Source organism: Etheostoma spectabile, chromosome 22, assembly GCF_008692095.1.
Source record: "Etheostoma spectabile isolate EspeVRDwgs_2016 chromosome 22, UIUC_Espe_1.0, whole genome shotgun sequence".
Taxonomy (NCBI): domain Eukaryota; kingdom Metazoa; phylum Chordata; class Actinopteri; order Perciformes; family Percidae; genus Etheostoma; species Etheostoma spectabile.
Genome location: NC_045754.1, coordinates 16,735,690 through 16,744,546, shown reverse-complemented (window position 1 = coordinate 16,744,546; position 8,857 = coordinate 16,735,690).

Here is an 8,857-nt window from a genome sequence, read left to right as displayed (position 1 = left end):
GATTATGGAAAACAACAAAATAAGTTATGGATGTGCCAGAACTTTGTTAAATTAAATGAAAGAAAAACTGAGGTGGTTGTTTTTGGAGCAAAAGAGGAACGGTTGAAAGTCAGCACTAGGCTTCAAAGGACAGTGTTTAAAACAACAGAGAGAACCAGAAATCTTGGTGTAGTCATGGACTCAGACCTGAATTTTAAAAGCCACAATAAGACAACTACATAGTCAGCCTTTTACCACCTTAAGAATATATAAAGGGTTAAAGGACTTATCTCTCAGCAGAATTTGGAAAAGCTAGTCCAAGCTTTTATCTTCAGTAGACTTGACTACTGTAACGGTGTCTTTACAGGTCTCCCAAAAAAATCAATCAGACAGCTGCAGCTGATTTAGAACGCTGCTGCTTGAGTCCTCACTAAAACCAAGATAGTCGAACACATCACTCCAGTACGGAAGTCTTTACACTGGCTTCTGGTGCCTCAAAGAATTAATTTCAAAATACTTCTGCTGTTTTATAAATCACTAAATGGTTTAGGGCCAAAATACATGTCTGATCTGCTACTACACTATGAACCACCCAGACCTCTCATGTCACCTGGGACATGTCTACTTTCTGTCCCCAGAGTCAGAGCTAAACCGGGGGCAGAAGCGTTCAGTTTCTATGCACAGTTCAGTTTCTATATCACATATCTGGAACAAACTCCCAGAAACTTGGAGGTCCGCCACAGCTCTCAGTTCTTTTAAATCAAGGCTGAAGACCTTTCTTTTTGATGTTGCCTTTATTTGAATGATTACTCCTTTCTTATAATGAAGTTGAGGATCATGTACAAACCAACAAACACCCAAAACCAGCTCTTACATATTAGCTTACTAGACGTATCAAAGCTAAGGTTAAACAACTCTGGTTTAATAATAGGGATCAAGCAAATTATTATTTATTATTATTCATTAATAATATGACTAATATGTCACAATTAACTCAGCATTTATAGCTCAGTGAGTCAAAATTTAAACTTTTATTAAATTGTTCAGAAGTGAGACTTTCATTCTAACTGATATTGTATGCTGCAGAGCTTTTAAGTTTAATAACATGTCAAAACATTCTTGCTGCAGTGAATCTTTTTACATGAGAATAAATATTAGACAGTCCCTGTCTGTGTGGAGTACGCTAATACAGGGCACACCCGGTGTCAGGCCTCCTGTCCCTGGTGAATTATACATGGAGGTATTCTGTCATTATCTGTACCGGTGCAAAACGGTGATAGCCCACCTATCATAATAGCTATAATAGCTTGGTGATTTAGACACACACAGCAGATGTTGCTGAGCTGAAATAGTGCAACCAGCAGGTGCTGCTCATTGTGGAAACCCACATTTTGTGCATGTGTGCACACGCACGCATGCATGCATGCCTACACACACACACACACACACACACACACACACACACACACACACACTATAAGTACTATATGAATGTGTGTTCAAGCGTGCATGCAGACCAACACATAATTGATACACATGCATTTGCGGCTCTAAACAGGTAATTGTGTGCGTGTGTGTCTAGTTCATCTAACAGGGCTTTCCAAAAATATCTCCGTAGCTGGCAGTTGTTTAATTGTTGTGAATATTCATGAAAATGATCCCTGAAAGAAACCGAGAAGTCCTCTATGGAGGATACTCGGAATGAGCAGTAGTAAAAATTTTCCGAAACGCTAGAGCCCCTTATAAGTTAGTAGTACAGACACGCATGTGTGTGTATGCACATGTGCCTCCTGGTGCAGTGATGACTTATAGCATAGAGGGGAATGTGATTACATCTTTATTGTTCATGCTGCTTTTTTATTCTTTTTTTATCTACAGACATAGATAAATGTTTTGTGTGTGTGGTTATATGTGTGGCCTGCACGTGTGAGTATATGTCAGATGAGAATAAGTCTGTGTGATACAAAGTAGGTCTATTGTTGGTGTATTCTGCAGTTTAAAGATTGTAGGCTAAACATCTGCATAAGAGTGTGTAGGACTTGAAAGATCCTGAGGGGGAGAGAAGAAAGCTGCAGAGAGTTGAAATATCTTCATTGAACCATGGTGCATTGTTTTCTTAGTTTTTTTTAGGAATAGGGTTTTTTGTTGCAGCTGTCACTTGTCAGGCATTAGAAGTCATTTCAATGAACGCTTTGACTATACACTTCTATTCCAGCCTGACTGTTGAACTGTCACTCGGCTGTCATATCCACAAAAGTTTGTCCTCAGCCTTGTTTTGAGCACAATAGATTGTTTTCTGACTAAGCTCACTAACAAGTGTATACACACACACACAAACACACACACACACACACACACATACATAGACATGCATAATGTATATATTGTAAAGGTATACCTGAATCCACATGAAAAAACACACATTTGGATTTTCAGCCTCAATGTTTTGACATATTTTTGGGTAAGCCAGTCTTGTGCGTAATATCCTTTTGTGTTAATTTCATTCTTTTTATTCACATTGTCATTTCGCCCACTTCCAACTCAAAGGCAATTTCAAATCTCTCTACCTCATCAGAGACACACACACACACACACACACACACACACTCACTCCCCACCCCGACATCCTGCATAAAAGAGCATAAAAGCCCACTCCTCTGCCTTGATTGATAGATTACTGTTGTTGTGTCACACTGTCATGCTGACAATGATGAAGTACAAAACTGTTGTTATGACAACCACCAGTGGGTAGATAATCTACAAAAAAGATTGAATAGTTCCCAAGGCAGCTCCACACCAAAAAGTAATTTGGCACAGTTTTGCCCAACATTACCTTGCATTTTTCTCCCTGAACAAATCAGCTATGTCACATGGAAGCTAATAAAAACTTTCACGTCACATCAGCGTATACAGTTCTTGTCACTAGCGTGTATTGTTATGATGATGTCAAAATGTAAGTACAGCCCCTTGCACTGCCCACAGTTTGTCAGCGTTGGAATTATCCATCAATGAAGTCGTTTAAAGTGTCAACATATACGATAAATCAATGCACATAATGTTACACGTGATTATTAAAGTCACTTTTCAATAAATCTTGGAAACTGAAATGCTGATAAGTTGAATAATTATTCAACCCATGTGCAGTTTCCAAATGTCTGCATCCAAATGCTTTGAATGTCCTTGAGATGTCTCCCAGCAATTTATTTCTGGTGTCAGCCATAAAACACTTGCACATCAGCAGGATATACATGTATAATATATTGAACATGATTGATTTAATAATTCTGTTCATTAAACCAAGACTTAAGTTTGTAATCTAGAAGTAACAATATATTAAACAATGAATCTACAGTAAAGGCATAGACACTCTACGGTGTAATGCTGCTTTGTGTAAGTTTTTTATTTTTATGTAGAGGTGGGCAATATATCGATATTATATTGATATTGTGATATAAGACTAGATATTATCTTAGATTTTTGGATTTTGTAATATTGTGATAATCCATAAGTGTTGTCTTACACTTAGACATTATGTACATATTACTGCTGATTATCTAAAATCTAAGTGTGAATATATTTTGTTAAAGCACCAAATGTCAACCCTAGAATATCAGCACAATGCTGATATTGAGGTATTTGGTCAGGAATATCATGATATCTGATTCCCTCCCTATCGCCCAGCTCTACTTTCATGATTCATTTAAATGTAACGGGGGGAAAGTGCATGACATTGTTGATGTTGCTCTTTACTACTGATCTAGAATGTGGCAATGAAGGAATCACTTCAGCTGTTCTAACAATGCTCATGCTACTTTCTCCATCTGAAAAGCCATATAAAAAGGGGGAGATGCAATCATTCAACCTCATTCCAAACTAATTAGTAGGTTTATAGCCTGATGAAAAACGGTCTATTAAATAGACTGGACTGCTTTGTAATTACCAACTTCCCCTTGTTTGGCTTGAATGGTTCTCTATCATTCGGGTTTGTTTCAGCTCTGATGAACTGCGGTCGATCTGACAACTGACATTTTGCAAAGGTTAGAAAACAGGGTAATGCGTTCAGGAGGGGGATCACCCCTCAGCTGGGGAACCTGGCCTCAAGCTACCATGTCCACAGCCATCCATCCTGCTTGTTGAGCTCTCCTTGAACAACACACTGAATCCCTCGCAGCTGTGCGTCAGCTGACTATGACAGCTCACTTCTTTGCAGACAAATATGAATGAATATCAGCATCAATGGCACTGTTTCAGTTCCTACTTCTCCGACGTCTTACTTATTCTTAAATACTCATATTGACGGCATCCCCAACCTTTAAGCTTCTGCGTATGTGTAGGATGTTTATGTCATAATCTTCTTACATCCTTATTGGGATGACATTTAAAATAAAAATGAAGCCATCACACTTAAATTTGGGGCAGTATCTGTTTTGCTCTTTAGTTTCATTCATCTCGGTGTCCCTGGGTGGAATCAAGGGTTGAACAATTGTGAAAGACTCACATTTACATTTACGTGAATCTTTCTGCTGTTGCAGAACCATTGTTACTTTCTGTCAAAAGAATCAAAATTTTTTCCTACCTAGGCACCGTAATCTCTGGAAATTGAAAGTAATTGTTATTCATCGTTACTGTAAAAGATAGCTAGTTTTTGGAACGGCAGGATTTATTTAGGGCAACTTCTTGCTGAGCCATTAGTACATGTCAGACGGGCCATTATGGTCAATTAGGCTTTTTTATCAATGCTGGCAATAATAAAATAGCCCAGGACTGCTCGCCTAGTCTGCCATTTCTTTCTTTCGCCAAATCAACAGAATAGCTATTATCAGAGATGCAAAATCACTTTCACTTCTTTGTCTGAATTTTACACATTGTGTGTGTCCCCCTTTTAACCGTATGTGTCTGTGTTGGTGTCTATGTATTTACATTTTTGTAAATGTAGACTGTAACCTGTAGAATGTGTGCTTATGTGTATGTGCTTGTGTTATGTGAGAGCAAACTGTGGAGCGTACATACACATCCACACTGAAAGCGTTATCAGGATGGGCAAGTGTTCTTAAGTGCTATTATCTGTGAATGGAGGCAGCTGGAGGATTTGAGCAGAACCTTGTGTGGCAGTGTGTAACTCTTTCAGAGTAATGCTCTCCAAGCAGAGGACTAATGACTCATGAAGGTTGTAGCTGTTGGGATTCCTGTCTGGGTGGCCAGATACTTCTACCTTAAACACATTTACAACATGTTTACCTGCTTTTTATCAGTGTACTACATTTTTCATGCAAAGTCTCTGTACAATATTACACATAGAGGAACACACACGCGCACACACACACACCACACACACACACACACACACACACACACACACACACACACACACACACACACACACACACACAAACACACACACACACACACATGTTTACACTCTACTGTATCTTAAGGCATTTCTCTGATTTGTACATTTTTTTATTTCTGTCACAACAAGGCTACTGTACAAAGTTTGTTTGTGTCTACCTCCTATTTTTGAAAACATGAGTTATACTTTAAGTACTTGAGTCTCCACATTCCAACGAGACATAAACACTCACACCCATGCACCAATTCTGGATGACAGAATTAAAGCGTGTTTTCCTTCCATACGTCGAATGCTGCTTGTCGGTATGCGTGCATGTGGCATTCCTGGGGAACGGTAGAGGACGCTGTGTGTTGGCAGTGGAGTGGTGAATTTGAAATGTGTTTTTAAAACAGGCTTACTGTTACAAGAGAGGCACTGCCTCGCTGGTGGTGTGGCATTGCAGGCGAGAGTGTGCAATGTTGTGGAACAACACTGCTTATTAAATCTTTCTCCTGTCGATCAGCTCTCTGAGGGTCTCATGCAAAGTTTTCTTTCTCTCTCTTGCCTCTTTATCTCTCTAATCAAGTAGACTTAAACACAGTGACACAATGTTAACTACTGTTTGTTTCTTGCAGGCACATGAAAGCAATTTTCTTCAATACACCACCTTGTTATCATTCTCTTTTTCTGGCGTGCGAGCGTGCGTGTGTGCGTGCGTGCAGCCAGATTTAGATTTTGCCTTCAATGCAAATCACTCCACCTATAACTTGTATTGGGCTTCAAGAACCCATGTTTACAACAAGTCGGAATTTGTTAAAGGGATATTTCACCATTGGAAAGATGAATATATCTTTAAATTAGGTCACTTATGTAGTTGAAATATGACTAAAAGCCATTTAGGATGAAAGAAGCCAAATCCCAGAATGCGGCTGCTCAAAGAGTCAAATCCTAAGCCACGCCTACCATTTATTGACATAGACAGACAGTGAGGCATTCAACTCAACTCTAGTGTGTTTTATTCTCATTTCAACCACATACACAAAATATCTCACCGTGGCTCAAGTGATATTACACATTTAAAATATATAAAAACAACATTATATAATAACGACACACAAAACAGGCTACATTGAGTGCACACACATTATAAGCTTTGTAATGTTCAGCTGACGCAATCATAGCATTAGCGCTTGGAGTGATGTAAACACCGAGTATAAACACAGCCGTGAATTTGCGTGGAATGTAGAATGGTCGCATTTAACCGTCACAAACTCCACAAGCGGTTAGCAGTAGTTGGATAAAAGCACCCCATTTCTGCACCAGTCCGTGTTAACGCAGCCTACCTCCACTAGTCTTACACGCCGGAGCAGCATCTGCTCCGAAGGCTAGCAGGCCTGGTAGCTAGACGGCTAGTAGCTAGGAGTCCGGTACACTGTTGTTCAGCCATGTTTCCACAAAAACAAAAATAGAGCAGTTTCGGAACTTGTATTGGGAGCTTTGTTGACGTTGGATGTAGTCCAGTTTGTTGTCTGATTGGACACTTATAAGCACGATGGAATGGACAGGTGGCCGTATAGTGTTAGCTTTCCACCTAGGAGGAACTTCCGCTTTAGTTTACAAAGCCGTCGATATCCCCTTACCTGGCTAGTGGTATTATTAGGCAACACCGCTGGCTGAGGTGCTGGCCTCCTTAGCAGTGAATGAGGGAAGCACGGTCATTCGAAAATACTACCGGGTTTTTACTGATGCAAAGCTTAATGCTAATTGGTGAAGTATCCCTTTAAGGAACACGCTTTGGGATTTCACTTAGCAACAGTGAAAGCACAGTTTGGACTTAACTTACTTTTCCTCTGCATAAATTTACATGTACTGTATGTGTATGTACAGATATCCCAATGAACCAGAGTTTGTGCTTGCAACTCTGGCAAAAGACCCCAGAATCAGCTTTTGCCAGCATGTGTAAAACAAATATCTGACATTCATGGCAGAAAAAAAAGTGACTTTTGCTTTTGACAAGAATCCAAAACATTGTTCAATAAAAACAGAAGCAGAATAGGACATAAACTGTTCTAACTCCTATCTATTATAGAGAAACTATGCCTGACCCATGGCAGAAAAACACTCTTCAGCCTTATGAGTATTTATTTTTGACCTTTTTCTGTCGAGCAAAAATGTACTGAGCATAATCCTAATTTACTTTCAGACAGTCAAACACATTCACAAAGGGCAGCTACACTATGCAGCTGTACTTTGATAATATTCACAGTAGAGAAGTAAATGGGGATTAATAGTTTAATTTAAATTTTCTCTGTTGGTCCAAGCATTTGAACCAATGACCTTTTGGTCACAACCCAGCGTTTCTATCCTTCAGGCAGCTGCTGCCCCAACAATGACAGTTTTCCATTAACCTGGCAACTGAAAACTCCTAGTCTTTAAATTTTTCAGTTCAATTAACCTTTATTTACATCAGTCAAATTCAGAGTAATTGTTTAAACAGTGTCCATTTGAATGTAGTCCCTTCATCCCAAATTGCAACTTACAGTGACATGAGGAGATTTGTTCATTGAGCTACTAGCTTTGTTACACATATTTTATTTCCACAAAGCATTTCATTTTGATTGCATCATTTTGGTTCCGAAAATCAGTGAAACAAAAGTAGGCATGCAGAGAGCGGACCACGTGAAACAATTCAGAGCAAGTGGGTGTACAGGTAAAAAAATCAAATGATAGTGAATAAAAATATCCTTAAAACAGTGTTCTAAAAAAGTTAGAGTACTACAGTATATAGTCAGGGCTTAATTTATGTGGCTCCATTGGACCTTTTCCTGCATATTGCTGTGCTTTGATAATTAGGTGATTACATTTCTGCCTTGTTAATTTGTAACTGATCAGACTTGCTGAAGTGAATCACAGTGATTAGCAGTTACATAATAATCACTTTCAACTCAAAAGAAATGCAGGAAAAGCTGCATCCTGAGGGCAAGATAAAAGAGCAAGACACACAAAACTATTGACTATAGGCTAAGGGAGCTTTCCCACATGCCTCATTTTGTTCAGTTGAATCGCACTAGAGTTCCATTACCCCCATGGTGCGGTTCGTTTGGGCAGGTGTAAATGCAGCAATCACACTCGGAGCGGTTCGTTTTGTGGTAAGAACGTGATCCGACCTCGAACCGCAACAAATGTGTACTCCAAGAGTCCGAGCTTAATGGCTCCTGCAGTCAGGTGTGCTTTACAATTTGCAAAATGGCAGAACATGCAAACTGGAGAAACTTGCAATTAGGGGTATGAAATCACCAGATGCCTCCTAATACAATATCATCACGATACTTATGCCATGTTACAATATCATTGCAATTTTAAACATATTGCGATATTCTGCGATATTGCAATTTATAACCTTTTTTTCAACTTCAAATTTTTCCCCAATTTCAAATGATGTCCCAAAAAGGAAACTTTGTCAACATCGGTTTTAATTAAAAAGATAAATTGCTGTGTTTGTTCATTTCACTTAAATTTTATTGCTGCAAAATGGGATTGTCAAGCAGA